Raw genomic sequence first — 26,520 nt, 5'->3', positions numbered from 1 at the left:
TGCTCTCAGGAGCCTTGAACCAGGTTTTGGTTACTGTACAGACATCGATGCTCTCCATACTGAGGAGTGCTTGGAGAGCCTGCATCTTGAGATTTAGATTTCTGGCGTTGAGCAGCATTACCCTTAGTTTTTTTCCTTTTTTGTTTTCTAAGGTGGTGGGTTTGTCTTTTGAGCCTTGCCTAGAAAAGGCACTATGGGGGTGGCAAGAGCCTTAGCCAATATCCGGAAGCCCAGTGGTGACAGGTGCAAGCCTTCCCTTGCGAAGCAGCGTGGCTTGTCCAGCATGTCATCCCAAGCAGCAGACATTGGATCCCCCTAGAATGACACCAGTAATTGAGCCAATTATTAAAGCTGGTCATCTTGTCTTTGTATTGTGGCATCATTCTTGGTGAGGTCAAGATGCTGCTCAGGGTCAGGGTCATACCAGCCTGGGCTACATAATCAGAGAGCTCCTCTATGTCTCTCTTCATGTAGTCCAGGGAGGTACGTCTCAGGTCATTCACGCCGGCATGGACAATGACGGAGTCATATTTGTACTTGCTTTGGAGTGACCTCAGTGCGTGTGTTATGTGGCGGATCCTAGCTCCCGATAAGCAGCTCACCATTACCCTCTCCTTGTTCAGCCTGATAAGCGGAACATCAGTGTGTCTGACGATAGAGTCACCAATTACTAGTGTATAAGGCATGGTGTTTCACCTTAAGGGCTGTGATTGTTTGGCACACTGACTTAGTGAAGTTTTAATTGACATTGTTGATTAATTAGCCAATAGATTTGCTCAATTTGTATTCTATCTTGGAAAAGAGTTAATTGTGTGTGGGGGGTATATATATATATTGGTAGTTAATGATTTTTTGCTTTGTTCTGAAGAAATCCATTTACCAGGGCAAAAGCACTAAACTTGTATACTAAAGGAGTGTGTTTTTCCCTTTCTTGACTCCCATTTTATTTTATCATTTTGGTTCAAAGTGCTTCTGTTGTGACCCCCCCCCCCCCGGCAATCATAGTCGCCTTCTGATTTTGCAGTTATTGGTATATTAACATTTGGTAAACTTCTGGAACTGTTTCATGCCACCATATCCATTGATAGCCCTATGATGTAATGTCCTCTGCATTACATTAGTGTAACTATTCACACTGTTTTCCATAATTTTCTGTGTTCCAAGCACCATGAGTAGGTGCCACATCTTATATGAATCACATGTTGCCTTTTTCTGTACTGATTCAGGAGTATAGGCTCTGCAGACAGAGCTATGTCTGTGAATCCATGCAGCTTAGGACAGACCTACATATAAGTACCAAGACATGTGACATTATGTTGATCTCAGCCACAGGTAGGATCAAATATATATATTGTAACAGAAAGGCCATTTGCACAGATAATAGGGTGTGGGTGGAGTGTTGGTATCTGGTCTACCTTTTAATGTTTTTAGTGTCAGCTTCTGCCATGGTTTACTACCTCATAATCAATGCAAGAGAGAGAGAGAGAGAGAGAGAGAGAAGAGAGAGAGAGAGAAAGAGAGATACAGCACGTTCAGCTAGTGTGAAACAGAAAACGTTATATGGGGACCATGCAGAAGAATATAGCCATACTGAATTTAGGAGGAGACTATTAGTTACGTGAAGTGGAGGATGAAAATGTTGAGCTTTCTGTTCAGTAAGACTTAAAAGTTTTAAGTCTTTTTTCTTCATACACTGCAAAAACCACAGTCATGCATTTTGTGTTAAGATAAATCCACAAGACATTTCCTTTTATCTTCAAGTGATGGCAATTTGCCGCATGTACTTCAGTGGTTCTTACGAAAGTGAAGCATGGTTCTGTCTCAGAAATGGGGGGAATACTCTGCAGGAGGAGGGCAGCTACTTTAGGAGGAGGAATTTAGTTGTCTTGGGTTCTTGTTCATAAGTGAATATAGAGCACAGCAGGGAACTGACCACTGGATGAGTGCAACTTCAGCAGTTGTACTGAAAAGTGAGTCATTGGTGACACGCTCATTTTACTGGTCACTCTATGTCCCTGTCCTCACCTATGATCATGAGTTTTCGGCAGAGACAGAAAGGATGAGATTTTTCATTTGTTAACTAGGTCAGCCCACTGACCACAAGTGTTCTGTTAGAGGGAACCTGGGGGCACTGTGGGGCTAACAACTTGCTTAGACTCACGTAGGAAGCAAATGGAAGTAGAAGAAATTAAACATTATACCCTGGACCCCAGGAAGCAGCTTGTTGACAGTGCAAAGCCTTAAAAGTCTGCTCTACCAGACATTTTATTATAGAGGGCATTATAAGTCAGTTGCTACAGAGAGTTAACTCTGTGAGTATAATTCTTTTAGTGCAGGGCTTGAGTCACTCAACCCTCATTTGCTTAATCTACGACCTTGAGCAAGTAACTTAACCTTAACCAAATATTGAAAGGGACTGTGTGTCGGGCGGACCTACCTGTCCACAGCCGGTTGATCCAAAACATCATTGAAGCTCTCATCGGAACATGTGAGAGGATTATGTGTGAGATGATTCCAGCTCCTATATCTAAAGAATATGACTAAGTTCTGATTAAGGCCATGGGCATTGAGCCTGCATTCACCGTGTTGAGCACCTACATACTGGTAAGGCAATAGGTGCTGATGAGAGCTAACCAAAAGTGTTGAAATCAGTGCATAAAGTTGTGGGTTTTTTGGACAGCCTAGCTGTTTGGTGTTAAAGAAAAGCTGAGGCCATCACCTTTGAGCAAACTGTGGAGATAGTCCCTGTCTTTTAAGAAAGGGGTGTGAATTTCTAGAAAGCCCATATTAGGGGCTACAAAGCCTTTTCCTACTGACTATCAAACCTTGGGAACTTTTTTCTTTTGTTTAGCCAATGGCCTCACTGCGACCAAAAAAAAGGATATTATTAGTATGGCTGAGAGTCCTGGTCCATTACTTGATTTGACCATAGTCCATCTCTTCATATAAGATACCCGCAACTCTTTAGTTACAACTTCTTAAGCTAACCAAGAAGCAATTTTACTGCCAGACATAGTTCTCAACCTATGACACAAGTCAGTACTCAAAAACAAATTTATTTATTCATTTAACTGCTTTCCGTAATCAAAGGATCCCCTTTACAGTGCGGCCCTGGGGAGGAACTAAAAACACAAACACTAAAAGTTAAGCATTGTAGCAGGAAAATGCAACAATTCTATTTCTACAGCAAAGCATATAAATTAAATAATTGTCTTGAGTGCTACAAGTTACAATAGAATTAAACCATAATTTAATCCTTTAGTGAAAGATGTCTATATTCAGATTTGTTTCAGAAGGATTAACACATTAGTTACATTAGTGGCATGTATTGTTCAATGATTGTAACACAACATATTGGATGTTTGAATGAAGTGAGAAATTTAATATAGGAGGGATTTAAGCAGGAAGTAAATACTATGAGTCATACGGGTTAAAAAAAGCATAGTTCTCCATTTCTTTTTCAGTAGACAGTTTTTAGCACAGGCCTGAAAACTGTCCTTTGTTGGATTATAAAGGGAAATAGTCTTCAATACTTAGAACTCTTAGGTTCATAGGTTAGTACTAGGCTAACTGCCCTTGTGAGCCATTTTTTAAGCCTAGCCAATTACCCCTTGTGAGACTCATACCCTGCACCTTGTGTTTGTAAGGTAAACACCTTAATCATTAGGCCACCCTCCCAACTCTGATAGAATAATAGGATTTTTGTTATGAATTTTCTGAAAAATACAGGCCTTTTAATTATAATATCCAACACTCTTTACTTTCTGTAATCACAATTGTTCTGCCAAGAAATCAGATTTTCTTAAGCAAGAAACAGCAAAATTCAGAGGTAGAATTAAGGATGACTGAAAATCAGAAACGTTTGTCTCAGCCTTTCCTAGATCACTAAGATACTCAAACTGTCAAGGACTGCAAGATAAACCTTCTTTCTACATCTTGTACTTGGGATATCATTTTTTCAAGAACTATCCACAGCTTGTGATAATCAATTAGAATGGGGTCACAGACTGATTGGTAAATAGAGTTCATATGAGCATTCAACTCCTTATTAACAAGCAAAGACCCTTCTTTCAGCTATGAGACCAAACCTGCTGATGCTGTCTGTATTTAATCTTACCAGTCTCTCTGCCATGGCAGCTGTGAAGAGCAATCCTGGCTAACATCAAAGACTGCAGTAACACATTTCATGAACTCTAATCAAACCCAAATGTAGAAATGGGGTCCATTTCCCATCATGGTATTAGATACCTAAAATGCTTGGATAAATTAAACCACAAGAAGCCATACCTCATCTACAAGACCCCTGGGTCTTAAACTCTTCTCTTAATGACAAACTCTTCACTCACTACCTGAAAGGAATAATCTAATACACAAAAATTTAGGCAACAATTCATCTTCTACGTCTCTCTCTGTCAGGTGCAAATCACATGCATGCATGTTTCTGTCAGATGATTCCAAAATAAAAATATCATGTGCAAGTGACAGAACTGATACCTTTTATGCCCGCAAAATGGGTGCAGTCCTGGTCTCGGTTAAGTCTTGCTTCCCTCCCCATGAAAAGCAAGGAAATGAATGGCCACAAGAAACCGTCCTTGGTGGAGCCTGACACACTCATCTGCTTTAATGCCAAAAATGTGCATACAACTCATACTGCATCCAGACAGGAAACAGAATGACCCCATGCACTGGTATCCCATATTGAGTAAATGGAAAAGTATGTTGTCTTAAGTGTTCTTCACAGGTGCAAAGCTTATTTCTTGACAATTGGTTAGGTACACCATTTGTAGCCTAGCCACTGCAATTATCACTATTTGCTAACCTTTCCATGAGAGTTTGTAGGGCAAGACTAGGGGTGTATTTGTGGTCCCCCTTCCATTCATCTATGCTGCTTTTGGAAAGGGTGAAGGAACTGCATTGTTTCATGTGAAAGAGGCATCTCTTCGAGAAAAAGGGAGCAGAATCATTTGCAAGGTCTGCTTATATTTACAGTTTAATCTTTATTTGTAGATGTGACCTAGCCTCTTTTCAAGGGAGACCCAAGATGATATTTATACTATAAGGGGAAATTTGGCTAGGACATTGAGGAAGTTCTGCTACTCTTTTTAATAGGTGCCGGTGAATCTTTTACAACCACCTGAACTACCACCACTCCAGGCAATGGGGCCTCAGTTTAACATCACATCCGAAGGATGACATGCAGAGGAGTGCAGCACCCCCTTCATGCTGTAGTATAGTGTGAGCCATCCATCTTTTTGTGTGGGGATAGAACCCAAAGCCTTCTGTACCAAAAGCAAATGTGCTACCTGCTATGCCACTGACACTGAAGGTGAAGTACGTGAGAACAGTGGCAGACATGGCATAAAAATTGTTAACTGCATAAGTCCAAACTACCTTTCAGGGACAACCTGGGAACAAAACTGGTTAAGTATCTCATTTAGAGTAACAGAGTAAACAAATGTAAACTGCGGGCATCAAACCCAGGGCTACAGTAGGGTTAGGCAATGACAATGCATTAAACTGTCAAGCAGCAAGGCAGATACAGAAAGTGCTTTTGTTATGTTTCTGAAACTGTGAAAATGGGGAAAGGTTTTCACATGGACTTTATACAGATAAAATAGTGGCTTCATCTTTGAAGTGAACTTTCTCATTATCTGAATGCACAAAGCAAAGGTGAGCTCTGAGTCATTCTCATTTTCATCAGCATTTGGTGTGTCAGACAGAAGCCAGTGAACAGAGCCATGTTAAGCTAGCCTTCGTCACTCATATCTAGCAGGGAGTGTAGCGATATTTTAATGTCAAAGATTAGGCATATGGTAAAGCGACAGGAGGCGGAAGACTATGATCTGAGTTCTGAAGGGTTGTGAATTAGGTCACCGATTCAGCAGGGTTTCAAGCTGTTGTCCAAAGCACAGGGTGTTAACATGGTCTCTCAGCTGTTTATGTCATGTCCACTGAAGAAGGTTGTAACCAGAAATCTTGTCTGTAAATAGTATAAAATCCTAATGGTCTGTAAGTGGTATAAAATCCTAATTATGCAAAAATATTTAAGGATTCCTTAGCATATGTTACTTGACTGCAGTTTACTGAAGAGTCCAGCTGTGTAGGTTAGAATATAAGTCCCATAGTATTACATTCTGGGATACGTAGATTAAAGTGAATTTGGATTATTATTCAGATGCCTGCTGTCACTCAGCTTGCAAAGAGAGACTGTTGTACCCATCTCTTATTACAGAGTGATAGTGATGTTAAATAGTATTACAGTCTTTTAAATCAAAAAAATCTCCTGTTACAGTTTTCCATCCTCAATCCATGTTATGTTAAACTGTGGCTGCAGCTTTGTGTAATTAATGAAAGTAAGTGATATCATCTGAAATAGCTCTCTGCTGACATGAGTTCATATAGATGTGAGAACCTGTCATAATTTCCTCATCAAATGCCCCCCAGGGCTGCATGTGGGCAATAGCTTGGCAGAGCTAAGAGCATGGCTGTGGCTAACATCCTACATGTTGTGCTCCATTCTCACCACTAGGCTGTGGCATGCCATCCTCCACCCACACTCTCACCTCCCCATAAGAGCAAGCCAAATAACTAGACAGTGCTCCTCGGCTGAGAGTAAAGAAGGTCCATGCAGATCAGAGTTTTACTCCAGCTACATGAAAATAAATATTCAAATTACAACATGGCTTACCAGTTTATGTAGGCTGCTCATTCTGGAACTATTTTAAGCTGTATATAACTAATACTAGTTTAAATATTTGTTATTTCCCTGTAGTTTTAGTGTCTTTAGCCGAGCCATATGCAAAATATTATTCTGTTGTAAATTATGCATATTCTGTTTTTCTAGATATTGACACCTTTAACTCTGAGTATTGACCATGGGAGAAAATATGTATCATTTACTCTTCTGGTTAATAAACAGAAAGGTCCTTGGCAACAAATTTCACAAACAGGTTCATAGGTGTTTACTAGGTAAACGTGCACAAGGGCCTTTTTAAGCCTAGCCGTACATCCCAAATTTGTGACAAGTTCTGGTAGCCTTGATAAGTGTAAACAGGAGCTTGACAGGTGAAACTTTTACAAGCACAGGCCTGGGAGATGAACCATGTACAGTCTGTGTGTGTTCATTAGCGACATTAGTGCCAAAGCAGGGATGAATTTCTTGTTCTCCATCCCTATGTCAGATATACACCATCATAACAACCACTTCAGATGGCTGTATAGTGAAGTGAAATGATATGATAAATACAATTTCAATGACTTTTTTAAAGTTTAAATAAAAATACAGATATTTAGACTCAACAGTCCTTATGTATATTCATATGTGACTTTCACTACATTTTCCTTTGTCAGCCCTGACTCCTTCCAGTTAGCAGAAATGAGTATATAATATATTTTGCAAAGCTGAAGAAGAGTTACGTCTAAAACCAGTGAGCAGATAACTATTTCACCATTCTGCTGTATACTGGTTTCCAGTGTCCTTTCATAATTTCACATCAAAGATCATAAGGTGTGAGATTTCTTCTACAGCATGGTGCTCTTTGTGCAATTCTCCATGCAATACTTTCCACACTTCATTTATTTTTTGATTGTTTGCATTTACTGATGTTGATGAGATGATCTCTCACTAGTAAAACTAGCATGCAGTCGTAGCAGACCTTTAACTTATGCATTGCTCTTACTATTATTTTATTTAAATTTAATTATAATTGTTGTTTAGCTCTCTGCAAATGGCAGCTTCTTGCATGGCAGCTGTGTTCAGTTTGCAGTTAGACCAGGCAGTTCCAGGACCTAGCTGCCACGTGTGTCCTTCCAAAAAACACTTCAATGTTGTAAGAGTGAGGAGAACTCATGAGGGTTATACCACTGTTACCTAGGTAGGTTCATAGGTAGGTACTAGGCTATCGGCCCTAGGGCCCATAAAAGCCCAGCCAAAAAGGTATCCTGACTTTTGCCACCCAAGAAAATTATTTTCCTGTGCCACTGTCGAGAAGAGCCACAGAAGTGTTCCCCGCAGTGAATTTCCTATTTCCCATCCTATCATCAAGATTTTTCTTGAAGAGTGCTAATGAGGAGCTTTGTTTGATATAGATAGGTAGTTTATTTCAGAGTATAGGAAGTCTCTGGGACAGGAATCTATCCCTCCGGCATGTTCTGTTTATTGTGGTGAGAAGGTTTAGGTCCCTAGAGCATGTAGCTCTGAGGGATTGGGATTTCTTTAAGTGGAGCATGTCCAACAGCTCTGGGTTTGACATAGCTTTGTATGTTAGGCAGAGATCACCTCTGAGTAGGCAATATGTGATGGAGTAAAGCTGGAGTTTTTCAGACAGTCTGCATAGGGCATCTGTTTGAGGCCAGTAATCCTCTTTGTGAGGTATTTCTGCGGCCTTTCCAGTTGTTGTAGATGTCTTGTGAGGTACATACCAAAATGGGCATTGTACTCTATAATGGGTCTAATGAGTGATGAGTAGAGGTGAACAATGACCTCTTTTTTCCTGGATGAGAAACCTTTTGTGATGAGGTGTGCAATGTAGAAGGGTTTCCTGACTACTGTGGTGATGTGATTATCAAAGGAGAGACTACTGTCCACCTGTCTCCCAAGGTCTCTTATCACACTTTTGGTGTTAAGTATACTACCACCTATGTTGTAGTTCATGGGTACAGAGTTTTTATCAAAGGGGATGGCAATGCACTTTTTGGCATTGAGCTTGAGGCCATGGCTTTGACACCAGGCATCTGTCTCAGTGAGGCCCTTTTGTAGGATGTACACATCGTTAGGAGTTTTGTTAGTCAAAGACGTTCTGTGTTAGCCTGTACTTCAGAGGAGTAGATACCAAACAGGAGAGGACCCAGGACTAAACCCTGTGGTACTCCACTTGTCACTGGTCTGAAGTCGGATTTGGAGTCTAGTACTTTCACAGTGTGGGTTCTGTCAGTAAGCCGGTTGGCAACCCATCTTGTGACATAGGGATTTATACCTAGTTTAGTGATTTTATCTATAATTCCAGAGTGGGGGATGGTGTTGAAAGCCTTGGCAAGATCTAGATAGGCTGTGTGAACCACCTTACCCTTGTGTACGGCTTTGGTGACTGCTTCAAAGAAGTCTATCATGTTTAGGAGACATGATCTGCATTTTACAAACCCGAACTGGGTGGGGTCCAGAGTTTGGAGATTATGAATGCCTTTGTTTATAAGTTCCATAATGATACGTTCCATGGCCTTTCAGACCAGGCTTGTCAGGCTAATGGGGCGGTAGTTCCCAGGGTCCGTGGTGGCTCCCTCCTTGTGGAGTGGGATAACCATCCTTGTGCTCCATTCAGTGGGCACAAAGCCTGAGGTGAGGCTATGATTGAACATGGTACTTAGGTGGGGTGCAAGTTTGTTCTGTAGTTCATGTAGAAAGCAGCCTGGGATGTTGTCTGGTCCCATGGATGCTGTGTTCTTGGCTTTGCAGAGTGTGGTTTTTACCTGTGCAGCTGTGATTACAGGAAATTTGCATTCTTCCAGTATAGAGATGGGCTCTTTAGGGGGTGAGAGGGGGGTAAAGTTAGCACTATTGGTCGACAATTACTAGGCCTTGCTGTTTACAGTACGAATGGGAACAGCAGCATAATACAAATGCAGCTGCGATGACAACATAACTCGGCCTGGACAATGATATTTTCTTGCTGATTTGCTGCAGAACACACGAGTAAAATGCACACTATAATACCGTGTCTCTGAGATACAAGCTCAGACAACTCTGGAAATGAGTTCATTCATTCTCTGATACTCCTGTTATCCTATTTTGGGGTCATAGAGAGCTAATGCTCGCAGAGGTGCTTTACTAAAAGGATACAATGCCTAAACAACATGTTCTACATGGATTGATCCAAAGCCCTATAACTGTATTCTGTATCCTACAGACGGCTAAGAGATGGCCGATGTCTAGCATGAAAAGCTTCCTCTGACCCAGTACAAATGAATTTACTGCACATCAGCAGGTCAAATAGCATCAGAAATGCTTAGTCTAGAGGTCTAAACCTCTTCTGCAACATCAACAGAACAGTTTGGAGGGAGAAGTCTATCTTGTAGAGGATACTGCTGCTCTCGAACAGACTCATCCCTGTCCATTTTCAAGGACAACACAGATCTATGGATGAGAAACAGAAAATTTACCCCAGGACTGCACCCTGTACTATTAATGGACACAGGCATCTCCTAAATGCTTTATCTCATGCATGGGTCCCCTCAACTTACCTATGGTATGTTTCCAGTTATTAAACTAAAAAATCCACTGAACAGGTAGAACAGGAACCACAACATTTCAAACACAGTGTTTTAGCAACTAGAACCACTTTAATGTTGCTTTCGTCCCCAAAGAGACTTCTTCAGAATAAACATCAACTAACAAACCAAACATTATATATACATACAACAATCAAATCTGATTGGCTAATTAATTGTTCAATTATTTTATTCAAATCAAAAACCCTCTCAAAACTCACCCACATTAACAACCATTTAAAAAACTCACATAATTCAAAATCTAAAAACATATAAAAACAATATATATATTTTTTAAATTATTCAGATATTTTTAAAATTTCTGTTTTTTAAAAAACTTTTAACCTTCTATTCTTTAGGAAACATTTAATATTAATGGAATCATTCATTCCTGGAGGTTTATCACCCCCAGACTTAGCTGCCAGGTGCTTTCCCTTTTCTCCACTTGGTCTTTGCAACAACCTCCCCTAATGTTTTTGGGTACTTGTTCCAATATGAAAACCAGAATTTTTTTTGTATTCTGGACACTTGAGTATGCCTATAAAGCACATTATTGAAGTTACTTGTCCTAATAGAATAAAGATTTCCTTAATTCTCTGATATAAACATTTAGTTGTCATCCCTACATAAAAATCCCTGCAAAATTAACAAACTGCTTTATACATATACACTATTCCCTGCATTTTACAGTTATAAACTCCTTTAATTAGAAAGTTCTTTCTAAATGGGGTAACTCTATATAAGGACCTTCCATTATATACCTACAGGTTACACAAAAAACACACTTGTGCATCCCTTTTGCTTGTTCACTATGGACTAATAAACCTTGATGGAAATTATCCATTTGCAGACACCTCTTCATATTAAAGGTATTCTTAAACGTAAATCTTAGATTGCCCCCTATAACTCTTAGAAGGTCTTTGTGTTTTTGTCATGTTTCCGGTTATTCTCATTAGGGTTAATATATAATTACTGACCATGGGATGGGTAAGCCCAATTTTTAACCAAATGGGATAAGCTAATTCAATCATCAAAAGGGAAATTCACTAAGCTTAAAATCGCTCACAAGGGCAGCTAGCCTGGTAATTACCTATGAACCTATGAATCTATGTATGTCTCAGCAAAATGTGGGAGCATAACAGAAAGCCTGCCCTACATTAAGTGCTTCTCATTCATTAATGTACCACATATACAGCTCGAGGTAATTTAGAGGAATGGAAGTTTTTCTAAGCAGTATCTTGTTGGGATGTGAGACGAGACTAGGACACTGGCAAAAGCCAGTGCACACAAAGGGGGGTCATGCAGACTGTTTACAGAAAGACCCCTGCTGGAATATCAAGCAGGACAGCCAGGAGCTTTTTGGAACAGTTTTACCCCTTTACACCACTGTGCCAGCTAAAACCAGTTTGGAATTTGAATAATGCAGTATGGGTCATCTTGTTTTCCAAATGGGACTGAGATTCAGCTGTAAAATGTGGGATATATCTTACACAATGGTTTTACACAGCAATAGGTGGAAATATGACTAATAAGAGATAGCAAATGCTTTACGCAGATAGATCAGAATCTAACTAATTTATCACCTGTCGACAGGGAAGATAATACAGGGGTTTTGCCTTTTTTACATGTGCTTATTAGAAAAACACATTACATTGCAGTAACTCAACATTCCAGGAAAAGTATGTTTTGTTGAAGTTTAATCTCACCAGCTAATACATTCTTGTATTGAAGGATGCAATATTCTATCAACTGTAAACATGTAATGTTCTGATAAATTGATTTCTGCTACTCTGGTACATACATTTCAGTTTAGTGTGACGGCTCTCGTTTTAGCTTCAGAATATTCCTAAATAGCTCCATAAACCTATCCATATGTGTCTTGGCAGATGATGGACCTGTTACGGTCACACTTAATTCCTCCTCAAAACTGTAAAATTATTGAAAACACTTGTAGCTTCAATATATTAAAATCTAATGCTGTTCTGATTAGAGGTAAAAACTATTAAATCAACCCAATGAGCTCTCTGTGTGCAATCACACAAGGTGGAAATATTATTTTTCAAGTTGACTGCAATTATATGGGTACATTTTTTAGAAAAAAGTGCTCACTTTCTCTAAAGAATATACGTTAAAAGAAACACTGTAGTGAAAAAAGCCAAAGCATTTAACCAGATGAGGTTTCGTGTTTCGTGCAGGAAAGAGACTTCATCAGAATAAATGTGACTTTCTAATCCAATGTACTTAAACAGAAGGAGTTTGCCACATGATACAGTCAGCTGTCTGTTAAAAAACTGTAGAAAAAGCATAAAGACTACATTAAAGAAAATATTTCATAGATTGTTTAAAAATGCTTCCACTACAGCAGGATATAATAAGGTAATAAAATACCTGTCAAATAACCATGTAAGTATTTGTTTGTTTGATTACTGTACTGTGTTCTTTATATATTGTATCTTTCTTTCATGTTTATTTATTTTATTTACTTATTGAATTAATCTTTGTTTACTGAGAAAGTCCTACTGGGATAAGACCCTTTTTTAAGAGGAGACCTGGGGAGAAAAGCAGTAAGCTTTGTGTCTTCATTCATTAGATGTATATCATCTATTCTCTGGGCTGTTGCTGAACACTCTGGAAAGCCATCCCTTTTCTCTCTGAAGCAGAAACACTCGCTAAAATCTGTCAAAACAAATCGTATCACCATATAAATTCACGGCTTTGCCTTTTCTCTCCTCCAGGGTAGTAGTAATATAGCTTTTCCAGATTTATCTCCTATGTGGTCATCACATTCTCTTTCCAGTATTTCATACATAATAAATAAACATTAGCACCGTCTGTGTCTCTGTTCCCCCTTCCCATCTCTCTGAGTGCTGGCTTTTCTCTGCTTTTCCTCCAAATGTATGGTATCTGTCATAATTAGCCAGTACATTGTATAAAATGTATTCTGTTTCTCTGTATGCTTTGTAGCCAAATATATTGTGTCTTGTTCAGAATTACTGCTACTCTGGCGCTATTTTTAGTCACTGTCCAACAAAAGTACTTATCACCAGCTTAGCTGTACTTTTACTATGTATGGCATAATGGAATCTGTCGTGTGTTATTCAATGATTGCAGCCTTCTTCATCCATATTAACATAAAAGCATGTAAACTGTCAGTGGTGCAACATATAGCACACTTACTGAGGACTGTGGGTTCTATTCCTACAACAGGTAGATCAATTGTTATCACTGCAGTGTAGCATAAGGTGGGTACTTCCGTCCTTCAGATGAGATGTTAAACTGAGGTCCCATCTACTTGAGTTTGAGGTAGCTCAGGTGAATGTAAAAGGTCCCACAGCGATTATTGAAAAGAGTAGGGAAGTTCCCTGATTACCTGTCCAGATTTCCCCTTGTAGCCCTTTTAGAATAAATACCACCTTCGTTGTCCCCTGAAAAGAGGCTACTAGCCTGGTCAACAAACAATAAGCAAAACAAAGATAACATATTATCCATACTAAATATGTGTAAAATTTGTATTGTAATACCTGTTTCTTTTATTGGAACTTTTTTCAGCAGACTTCCTCTGAAAATGGGCCTTGTGCCCAGTCAGTCTTTCTCAGTTAACAAAACCAATAAATAGCATTACGAGATTTTGTGATGTATTATTTTAAACAATCCTAATACTTTGTGTCATTTATATTATTCTTAGGTTTAGTGTATTCTTGCTTCTTTTACTATAACAAAGCCATGATTGAAAAACAGGTTCCAGTGGTCTAATTCATGATTCTGTATAAATAAACTGATATACTGCCAGCTTGCTAATCTTTAATGAAAGATATACATTTGTAGATTGGCAGTCCTTTTACTGTGTTGTACTGTATTTCATCTGTAGTTACAGATACTCAGTGACTATTACCACTTCTTTCATCTGCAGAACGCCCTTCCTACTCTAAACCTTCAGTCAGTTTTTGATTTTACCAAGAAGCAGAGAATTTGATTTTCTCTTTCTACAGCCTAGAAATCCACATCTTCTCACTGCAGGTGAACATCAGGGCCGGGCCTATGCACAGGCCAACTAAGCGACCAACTAGAGTGTTGTACTTTTAGAGGCATTCTTTTTAAATTATTTATTGATTGATCATTTTAAAAGCAATGACATATGTATGTAATTTCACCTGCTGCAATATAACTTGCTTACTTCGCAGAGTGACAAGCATCCCTGGGGAAACGTTCCACTCTGACTTCACCATTCAACTCAACCAGGGTCACATTAGACTTTTGCATTGTGAGGTCAAGGTGTGAAGGTCTCCCAGTGTTCAAATAGGAGCAGCAAAGATTCGGCTCTGACAGGAGTATGGGGTAGCACTGATATTTAATTTTTTTTTTTCGTAAATTAAAATTTTTTGATGTCTGGCTTTACTTATTTTCTGTATCTTAAGGGAGTCAGGAAGGACATTCTGCTGAATTTCAGACAGGTGAAAGAAACAGTGAGTTAAGGATTGTTATTTTTATTATTTAATTTATTATTATTATTATTATTTTACATTTGTTAACCGGGATGGTCCGACTGGATACATGTCCTTTTTCAGCGGAGGCCCGGGGAGAAAAGCTCCAACACAGTTACATTGATAATTAGGTACAGTAAATGAGCTGAAAGAACTTAACAAAAACATAGGCTATTTACATACAAGTACAAGACTGCCATTACTATTTCTGAGATTACTACAAATGTAACATTAATAACATATTAGCAAGGACGGTAGGCAGTATAATGACATAGAGTTAGACAGGATACATATTTCTTTATCACAGTATACAAAGCACTTATCATCTTAGCTAGTTGTTTATGTTTTAGTTAATGGCACAGAGCTAGTCTGGGTTTGAGCAAGGACATAGCCAGTGTGACTTGAAGTGGAGTTTTAGACTATTTTTGAATTGACTTAGAGAAGTTGCAAGCGTGATGTTATTTGGGAGAGAGTTCCATATTTTACCAGTGGTGTTGGCAAATAGCGCGTCACCACCTAGGTTGAGAGATTTAGTTGTTTGGACAAGGATTCTGTTTGCTGAGCGAAGGCAGCTTAGATTGGAGTAGGGAGTCATTAAGGTTTTTAGTGCTGGGGTATTCTCAGGTTGTTTAAGGATTTTGAAGACCTCTATGAGTTGGGACTGGTGAAGAAGGTGTGGGAATTCTATCCATCCAAGCTTTTTCAGGTTAGTACAGTGGTGTGTTCTGTAGGGTAGGCTTGTAACGAACCTGGCAATGTGATTATAGCAGGATGAGAGCTTGGCCAGATCAGATTTGTTAAGGTGAGTGAGGACAGGAGAGGCATATAGTAGGGTAGAGAGAAGGTGTGAACGGGCTGTGGCTGCCCTGGCATTCGGGGTAAGGAAGGCTTTAATTCTATATAGGGTCCCAAGTTTCTTGTTGACTGACTTAATGGCTTGGTTGATATGTATATCAAATCTGAGTTTATTGTCAATGTTTACTCCTAATAGCTTTGTATAGGTGTCTGGGGAGATGATGGTCCCATTATTGGATTTTATAGTGAAGTTTTCAGTCGGAGATCTATTGGTTGGGTAGAAAAGAAGTAACTTGGTTTTGTTTGGATTTAAGATCAGGAGATGGTTGGCAAGCCAGTTTTCAACTTTGGTGAAGCTATGTTGGGTGGTAGTTAGTAGATTTGCAAGAGAGGCATTGGAACATATTATAGTCGAGTCATCTGCATATTGAATGCAGGTGGCTTCAGGGATGACTGTTTGGATGTCGTCTATGAAGACTGAAAAGAGGAGAGGTCCTAATATGGAACCTTGAGGAACTCCTGTGGTATTTGGTAGTAGGCAGGAGAGCTTGTTTTGCCACATTACTGCTTGTTGTCTCCCAGTGAGGTAAGCTTGAAACCAGTCAAGGGCTGGAGTATCTAGATACAGGGTTTTTAAAGTATATAGAAGTAACTGATGGTTTACCATATCGAAGGCTTTCGATAGGTCCAGGAAGAGAGCGGAGGATGTTTTTTTATTATTCCGGTTAAGATTAATGTTTTCAGTAAAAGAGAGGAGGGCAGTGGTTGTACTATAACGGGGTCTGAATCCATGTTGAGAGTCTGTGAGTAGTTTATTTTGGGTTAGATAGAGCATTAGTTGGTTGTGCATGCACTTTTCCATAATTTTGGCAAGTGGTGATAGTATGGCTAAAGGTCTATAGTTGGATAGTTCTGTTGATGAACCTCCTTTGTGGAGTGGAATAACATAGGATATTTTCCAAATTGAGGGGATTGAGGCCTCGGTTATGGTTCTGTTAATTAGGATTGAGATAGGGTAGGCTACGACATCTGCAGCAATTTGCAGGTATTCAGCCGGCAGAAGATCGGCTGAAAGGGTGGTTGGCTTCAGTTTTTTTCAAAAGGGATCTGATAAAGGATGTGGACACTGGCTGGAAGTTAAAAGAGAGTGGTGAGTTGGGTATAGTGTTTATAGAAGTGTGGGGAGGAGAAAGTTGGTTAGCTAATGACTGGATGGTTTCTGTGAAGAAAGTATTGAATGAATTGGCTATATCTTCTTGGCTCTTGTCAGATAATGTTCCTGGGGTCGGAGTAGTGGATTTGCCTGGTTGGAGAAGTTTATTTATGCCTGCCCAGTACTTTTGAGGGTTATTCTGATGTTTATGTTGCAGATTGTAGAAGTAATTTTTCTTATCTAGTATGATGGCTTTTTAGTCTCATTTCTAAGTTGTTGGAATTTGATACGATCTAGGGTAGTTTGGTAGTCGCTATTTATCCCACGCTTTGTCTCTAGTTGTTATTTTGGTTTTGGTGTCTGTTGTTAGCCAGGGTGCTAGTTGAGTTTTAATTCTTATTGAGCGTTTAGGGGCATGCGAGTCAAGTATAGTAAGGAATGAATTGTTAAATGATGACACTGCCTCATCAAGGGCAAGGAACTTTAGTTTTGTCCAGTTACATGATTTGAGTTCAAGTTGAAATTTAGTTGGGTCAAAGTTTTTCTTGGATCTGATAGACCTATAAATAGGTAAGCTTGTACAATTAATTTTGTCTTTCATGATGTATGTGAGCAGGTGATCACTAAGATCATTAGGGAGAGTTCCAGACATATAGTTCTGGGGATGACTGTTGGTGAGTATCCAGTCTAGTATACTCTCTTTTTAGTTATTGTTACCTGTACGTGTGGTAGATGATATTATCTGAGAGAATCCATGTAGGTTAACAGGGATGGGGTTGGACTGTGCTGTGCATTGGTTCCAGTCAATATTAACATCGCCCAGGACAATGGTTTCTTGAGGGTAGTTGTTGGCTATCCAATGTAGAATGACCTCTAGTGTTTCTACATTGTTCCCAGGGGAATATAGGTGACAATTAGGTTAATGCCCTTATGATTATTTAGTAGAATTTTTAGAGCTAGTATTTCAGCGTTAGAGACCTGGGGTGGTTGTATAGGGTTAGTTATGATGTTAAGTGTGCTATTATATAAGACGGCTATTCCACCTCCTCTTTCTTTACTCTATCTGCCCTAAGTATATTGTAACCAGGAGGCAGGATCTCATTGTCTTTGGTTGATGGCGGAGCCATGTTTCAGATAGACACATTATGTTGGGGAGGTATGTGGCTAGTACAGCATGCAGGCTATGTATCTTATTGTTTAGGCTTCTAATGTTTAAGTGGCATATTAGGAGGGAGTTGACCAGTCGGTGGGAGAGTGGTGGGCTGGTAGGATTTTGAGTTAAGGTTGGGCCTGGATTAGGATGGATGTCCCCATCTTTGGTTATGTTTTTTCTTAGATACTCTAGTAGTCTAATAACTTTGAATAGTAGTTTTAGTTCATATTTGGATTTTGGTGTTGATTGGAGTGGTTTTTTAGAAGCAAGTGGTTGGAATTTATAATTTTTGGGGTAGTGTAGTAGTGGGCAAGTTCCGCAGTCAGTGGAGGTAGGGGGGTCTTGGTTTGGCATTTTGGATAAGAGAAACCTACGAATGTGAGATTTTCATAGCTAGTAAGAAAGTATGGCAGAATTAAGAGTGGTAAGATAAGAGGAAGGAGTTTATAATTATTTATAGACATGTTATATGTCATCAATGGGTGGGGTCAATGTGCTTCAGAGGAATAGTAGTGGTTAAACAGTAAAGTGGTGGGGGAATTGGAGAGGAAGTTGTGTAGGTTGGAGAGGAAGTAGGGGTGTGGCCTAGTGGCTATAAATGTAGACACAGTGCGGGCGGGTGGCATAAGGGGGCAGGGAGGGGAGCGAAGCAGAGCGGGGCTAACCCAGTCCCAGTTTTTGGTCCTATGAGTGGGGTAAATAGTCTGATAGTGTAAGTAAGAAGATTGGAGTACAGGCTTGAAATTCAACATAAACATATACAGTTGTAAAATGTCTAATACAATTCAACATAAATAGGCATTTACAGTTGTAAAACACTTACTGGAGAGACACTGAGCCTTCATGGGGCCTGTAGCAGAGTGGATTGTAGTTTTACAAATGGTGCCTGTCACAGGTAATATTTATTAACTCTGGGATTGTCTTAAGGTAATAAACAGGGAAGGGGAGGGGAGAACAAGGGTGTGAGCAGGCAGTTCTTTGTACTGCTGCTAATGAGCCAAAGCAAGACAAGTATGTGTTAAGAACAATCACAATTGACCAATGTGATGCTAGCCCTGGTCAACTAGATATTTTCTGGTACTATTTATGGCTTTATGATTTGTGGGCAGCAGCCTGGAGTATTGTGATGTGTGGCAGCTTGTTTATCTTGATTGCTTTTGATAGTAAGAGAACTACGGGGGTGGGGGGTCAGCGGGATGAAAGTATCTAGACAGCCTTACTGTTTTCTCAGTTTTAAGCAGTCGAGTTTAGAACTATTGAACGAACGTTCAATAGTCCGAAACCACATCTACCAAAAACACTTTTGCAAAAGTGCTTTTTACTGAAAAAGCACTTTCACTAAAGTCCGCCATAGTACAAAGTATGAACTACCTAATTCAGAATACATAGTACAAAGTATGAACTACCTAATTCAGAATACATAGTACAAAGTATGAACTACCTAATTCAGAATACATAGTACAAAGTATGAACTACCTAATTCAGAATACATAGTACAAAGTATGAACTACCTAATTCAGAATACATAGTACAAAGTATGAACTACCTAATTCAGAATACATAGTACAAAGTATGAACTACCTAATTCAGAATACATAGTACAAAGTATGAACTACCTAATTCAGAATACATAGTACAAAGTATGAACTACCTAATTCAGAATACATAGTACAAAGTATGAACTACCTAATTCAGAATACATAGTACAAAGTATGAACTACCTAATTCAGAATACATAGTACAAAGTATGAACTACCTAATTCAGAATACATAGTACAAAGTATGAACTACCTAATTCAGAATACATAGTACAAAGTATGAACTACCTAATTCAGAATACATAGTACAAAGTATGAACTACCTAATTCAGAATACATAGTACAAAGTATGAACTACCTAATTCAGAATACATAGTACAAAGTATGAACTACCTAATTCAGAATACATAGTACAAAGTATGAACTACCTAATTCAGAATACATAGTACAAAGTATGAACTACCTAATTCAGAATACATAGTACAAAGTATGAACTACCTAATTCAGAATACATAGTACAAAGTATGAACTACCTAATTCAGAATACATAGTACAAAGTATGAACTACCTAATTCAGAATACATAGTACAAAGTATGAACTACCTAATTCAGAATACATAGTACAAAGTATGAACTACCTAATTCAGAATACATAGTACAAAGTATGAACTACCTAATTCAGAATACATAGTACAAAGTATGAACTACCTAATTCAGAATACATAGTACAAAGTATGAACTACCTAATTCAGAATACATAGTACAAAGTATGAACTACCTAATTCAGAATACATAGTACAAAGTATGAACTACCTATTTCAGAATACATAGTACAAAGTATGAACTACCTAATTCAGAATACATAGTACAAAGTATGAACTACCTAATTCAGAATACATAGTACAAAGTATGAACTACCTAATTCAGAATACATAGTACAAAGTATGAACTACCTAATTCAGAATACATAGTACAAAGTATGAACTACCTAATTCAGAATACATAGTACAAAGTATGAACTACCTAATTCAGAATACATAGTACAAAGTATGAACTACCTAATTCAGAATACATAGTACAAAGTATGAACTACCTAATTCAGAATACATAGTACAAAGTATGAACTACCTAATTCAGAATACATAGTACAAAGTATGAACTACCTAATTCAGAATACATAGTACAAAGTATGAACTACCTAATTCAGAATACATAGTACAAAGTATGAACTACCTAATTCAGAATACATAGTACAAAGTATGAACTACCTAATTCAGAATACATAGTACAAAGTATGAACTACCTAATTCAGAATACATAGTACAAAGTATGAACTACCTAATTCAGAATACATAGTACAAAGTATGAACTACCTAATTCAGAATACATAGTACAAAGTATGAACTACCTAATTCAGAATACATAGTACAAAGTATGAACTACCTAATTCAGAATACATAGTACAAAGTATGAACTACCTAATTCAGAATACATAGTACAAAGTATGAACTACCTAATTCAGAATACATAGTACAAAGTATGAACTACCTAATTCAGAATACATAGTACAAAGTATGAACTACCTAATTCAGAATACATAGTACAAAGTATGAACTACCTAATTCAGAATACATAGTACAAAGTATGAACTACCTAATTCAGAATACATAGTACAAAGTATGAACTACCTAATTCAGAATACATAGTACAAAGTATGAACTACCTAATTCAGAATACATAGTACAAAGTATGAACTACCTAATTCAGAATACATAGTACAAAGTATGAACCAAGGGCGCCCGCAGGCAGGTGCAAGGGGGTGCACTTGCACCCCCCTGGATTCGGCTGGCCCGGAGACTTCATTTTCTTTTAATTAAAAAAAAAAAAAAAAAAAATGTTTTTTTTTTTCTTTGCGTCAAGTCGCACAGATGGAACAGGTGTTTGCGACATGATTTCATCTGTTCCGTCTGTGCGACTGTTGGCTTACGTCTTTAGCTTCCGCCTCCTCCACCCCGCGCACGGAATTTCAAATCCAAAAGAAGTTGGGACGAGCGTACAAGTGAGAGGTAAGTGTGTGCGTGTGTGTTTTTAAGTGTTTGAGAGGTGTGTGCAAGTAAGAAATAGGTAGTTATGGCCGGGGATGTTAAAAGATGTTGGGACGAGCATACAAGTGAGAGGTAAGTGTGTGCGTGTGTGTTTTTAAGTGTTTGAGAGGTGTGTGCAAGTAAGAAATAGGTAGTTAGGGCCGGGGATGTTAAAAGATGTTGGGACGAGGGTACAAGTGAGAGGTAAGTGTGTGCGTGTGTGTTTTTAAGTGTTTGAGAGGTGTGTGCAAGTAAGAAATAGGTAGTTAGGGCCGGGGATGTTAAAAGATGTTGGGACGAGCATACAAGTGAGAGGTAAGTGTGTGTTTTTAAGTGTTTGAGAGGTGTGTGCAAGTAAGAAATAGGTAGTTAGGGCCGGGATGTTAAAAGATGTTGGGACGAGGGTACAAGTGAGAGGTAAGTGTGTGCGTGTGTGTTTTTAAGTGTTTGAGAGGTGTGTGCAAGTAAGAAATAGGTAGTTAGGGCCGGGGATGTTAAAAGATGTTGGGACGAGCGTACAAGTGAGAGGTAAGTGTGTGCGTGTGTGTTTTTAAGTGTTTGAGAGGTGTGTGCAAGTAAGATAATTAGGTATTTTCAAATGAAAGTCTTCATCTTTGTAAAAGTTGTTGTTCATGTTAGTTTATCCGAACTATAGGAATGACTATTTGTTCAGGTTAGGAATCTCCATAGACCTTCCCAGTCTACAATGCATACATGTCCTCCCACCCAACATATACCATATACCAACCACAGCACAACCCCTTGCAGAATGTTTCATGCAGTTAAGCATTATCCTGTAATGCTAATGTCCCTTTACCGAATCCTAAACTATTTTCCATACCAGTGTGTTATCTGCTTTGGAACTGTTCTTAGAGAGTGTGATATTACTCTTCCAGGGATGTAGGACAGTGAATTCTGTATGAATTAATCACATGAGGCTGCCCACAAAGGGTGTGGAGTATTGATGCTGAACAGAAGATATGGCAGAGGCATTACAGAAAGTTTGTAGATTTAGGATGGATGGAGCAGCTTATTGCGTCATGTTCATCTCTTTAGTTCTGATGTTGCCAAGTGAGCTTTATTGATGCATTAATGATGTTTTAGTAAATTATTTATGAAACATACAGGTAATAGAGTAGCATATGCATCATTGATTAAAATTAATTTAGCAGTCACTGGGAAGATGGATGGCTTTTTGAAAAGTCTCAGTGGCTTATAACAAAGAGCTTTGAAGGTCGCACTTGTTTTCCTACATCCTTACTTTATTCATGCAGGATGTCAAATTTATCTGAAAAATGCTTTGCACATGTGGTACAAAATGTGCTATGTGTATCTTAAATACTGAATTTGTTTTACTGTACTGTAAATATTTTTAAGAAATGTATTTTTGATTTATGATGAGATCATGTCTTGGACTGCTAAGGTTGAGAGCTATGGTAAGAACTGAATTCACTGAATATGTTTGGGGGCTGTATTCACCCAGTATTGGCTTTGTTCAGGTATTTATTGGCTTCATCCAGGTTTTGTACTAAGGTTGAGAGCTACGGTAAGAACTGAATTCACTGAATATGTTTGGGGGCTATATTCCCCCATTACTGGCTTTATCCGGGTGTTTTTTGCTAAGAGGTTGAGAGCTATGGTGAGAACTGAATTCACTGAATGTTTGGGGGCTGTATTCACCCATTATTGGCTTTGTTCAGGTATTTTGTGCTAAGAGGTTGACAGCTGTGCTATGGTGAGAACTGAATTCACTAAATGGTAGCCATTTAAGTTTCAGTCTTCCTGTTTCACAAAACAGCTGATTTGGCGTAGTGGTATGTTGCTCTGACTGTTTTGCACAGGGTCCCCTGGGTTCAAGACATGGCAGTGAAATGTATGGTGGTAACGCAGCATTTTATTCTAGCAACTTTCCAACATTATACAAGCAATGTTTAAAATGTGTCCCTGGTTTTTGGCCTTTTGCCCCCCCCCCCAATAAATTTTGGCTTTTTCCAGATTTCTTGTGGTGCAAAGTTCAGAGATACAGCTGAGTGTCGAGTAGATTTTACGAGCTGAGAGCTGCAGGGAAGCAAAAGTTTAGTGCTGCTTATGTTTAGTCTGCTTGCATTGTTAATAGCACAACAGATAGTGTCCTTGCTTTTAATGCTGAAGGCTGTGGGTTCTACTCCCACAGTAGGTAGATGCATTGCTGATACTGTACTGTGTTGTAAAGGGGGTGGATGCTGCAGTCCTTTTGGTAAAGATACCTAGTAACTATGAACCTGTTATCAGTTTGCTATCCATTCCCTATTGCGGTATTACTAGCTTATCATTTTTTTATTGCATGCAACAAAGGCAATTTATTCTTCAAGGGTAACAGGCACTTTATTTGTAGATTAAACAATGACATATAAAGCAGCAACCTCTTTATTAGTTACAAATTTCTTTAATGTGGATTTTACAGAGATTTTACATATTTTTTACTGATACTGGTGGACTATAGAAGGTTAAGTAGACTTTTTATGATGGAAATGTTCAGAATTGGGCAGTTTTGTCAGTGGTGTATGCATTTTGTTTCATTGTTTACTGGAAAAATGTTCAAAACAATAATTTTGAAATGTCCTCTAACAACTGTACTGTATTGTACAAGGAATATAATGTAATACAGTCAGGAAGGTGTATCAAAGAGCATGTATATGTTATGTTCAAGGGGCCTATGATTTTGAAGACAGCCCAGAGTTAATATTTATCTGCCACTGGCAAAATGTATTTTCTTTGAATGTGGGTTTCAATGCTGTTTCAATGCATGTGAGTTTCAAGGGCAGTGAAGTTTTAATGTTAGTCTATTTTCATTGTGAGACTGCATTGCTTTGTTTAACAGATATGTATTAGGGTTTGTGCTGTAAAATGCAAAATAAAATGTTCAAATGAAATCCTAAATCATCGCAGAAGTAAAGCAGTATGCACATTACAGTGTTTATGGTAAATGGGGCAAAATAACCAAGGAATGGGACATTGGAATGGCTGCAGGGGGAGGCTCCATTCGACCATGATTTTGTGAAGGGGGGGGTAGCGAACTCAGACAGCCCTGATTGAACTATACCTCTCAGTTGTCCATATCTTTGCAGAATGAACAGATATTTGCTTCTTATTTTTGGTTTGTTCCTCATAAAATTTGTGGTTTTCTAGCAAATCATTTAGGAATGAAGTCACTAAATGACACATAGTTTCAGACGTCATAACCTTCAGAAAAATGCATGCTAATGCAAGACTGTCTTAAGTTTATACAAGAGCAATTTTTAGTAGTGTTTGTATGTTCCCCCCAATATATTTGGCCTTGTCCAGGTTTCCTGCATTAAGAGGTTGAGAGGTGCGTGCAAATCACTGTAGATTAGGAATATCCAAACCTCTCAATTGTCCCCAATTTTGGCTCAAAATGTTGCTCTCCCCTAATAATCCCTCCTCCAAAATGGCAATTTTGGAAGAAAATGTGGAGGGTTTACAATTGTATATAACTAATGATCAGAGTTATAGATTACTTTTATTTCAGAAATGCATGTAGATGCTCTTATTTTGTTAGCTGCTCAAGTTAACAATGTTAATACTAAAAAGGTGTCCCTTTTTGACAGGTATTTTTGCATCACATTTTGGTCCGTTTTTCATAAACTTGTGGTTTTCTGACTAATTAGTGGCAAGTCATTAAAGATTGAAGTTAGAAAATAATGGCAGACATTTGAGTTTCAGATTTTATACCCTTCAGAAAATTTGTACTAATGCAAGATCTACTACTGTAGTATTATCTAAGTTAATAATGCAATATTTAAAAACTGGCCTTATTTTTGGGCCTGTGTCCCACTTCTAGTTCTATGTATGGCTTTGCCCAGATTTCTTGCTCTGAAGTTGAGAGGTATGAGTCCAAAAGACAGTCACTGCTATATAACTTCAAAACATCAACCAAGGCAGCAACAAGCGTAACGGACTGCCACCAGTTCCGTAGTAAGAGAAAACAGTTTATTCCAAATATTCCAAACCACAAAACATGAAATACGTGTTTTGTGGTTTGGAATATTTGGAATAAACTGTTTTCTCTTACTACGGAACTGGTGGCAGTCCTTTACGCTTGTTGCTGCCTTGGTTGATGTTGAGAGGTATGAGTGTTAGAGCCATCACTGTCAGCCAGAGACATTTCAAATTATGATATACTTATTTCACCCCGCCCTCCATTGTAGTGGCTCTGGATGTGTCCAAGGAAGGCAAGGAGCAGTTACGCAGTGTAAGTGTGCAGAGCATTCCCCCATCCAAGGTAGATCACAAATACGACCATGGCTTTTCATCTGTCCTTAATTTTGCAGAATGTTCTGATTTTCTATCAGATTTTTATACTGTTGATTTAAGCTTCTTATTATTCAGGAACTGTATGCTGTCACAGTGCCCTGTTGCTCTGTTTAAGTAGCCATGGTTTAATGAACATCAGGTAAGCTTGTCGGAGATTGTAAGATGCAAGTAAGCTTTAGTAAGCATATTGTTAAATTACCAGCATTGAAAGCCTTTTCGTTGTTGCCATGCAGAGAATACTTACATAACTAGATAATGTATAAGCCTTGGGTATTGAAATGCATATGACAGTATTTGTAATAAAAGGACAGGATTACAGTATTTTCAGAAGCTCATTACATTTTATTGGAGACCAGTGTCTTATAGCAGTGTCTGTGTGTTAGTACACTTGTAGTTGGGTGACTTTAATGGTATATGGTAAATAAGCATTGCTACCTTACTTAAAAGCCAAGCCCTGCAATAACTAGGTAAGCTCCACACTGAAGTCAAAACACAATAGCTCTGGTGGGTAAACGTACTCTGTAGTAATCAAGAAAGGCAAATGTTTGAAATAACTACAGCTTACGTGCAAACACAATAGGTAGTGATGAAACAATGCTCTGCTAAAAATGCTTTAATGCTCCACATTGCTGAGCTGCAGATCAGTTATTATCATTGGCTACCAGGATTTCACCCACTTCAGATCAAGCACGGTGCTGTTCAGTGCAACCTTCCCAGAACTAATTCAAGTCTGACCAGA

This window comes from Protopterus annectens, chromosome 2.part1 (genome assembly GCF_019279795.1).
Source record: "Protopterus annectens isolate FY-2018-M chromosome 2.part1, PAN1.0, whole genome shotgun sequence".
In the NCBI taxonomy this organism is placed as follows: Eukaryota; Metazoa; Chordata; order Ceratodontiformes; family Protopteridae; genus Protopterus; species Protopterus annectens.
Note: the sequence above shows the minus strand (reverse complement) of the source record.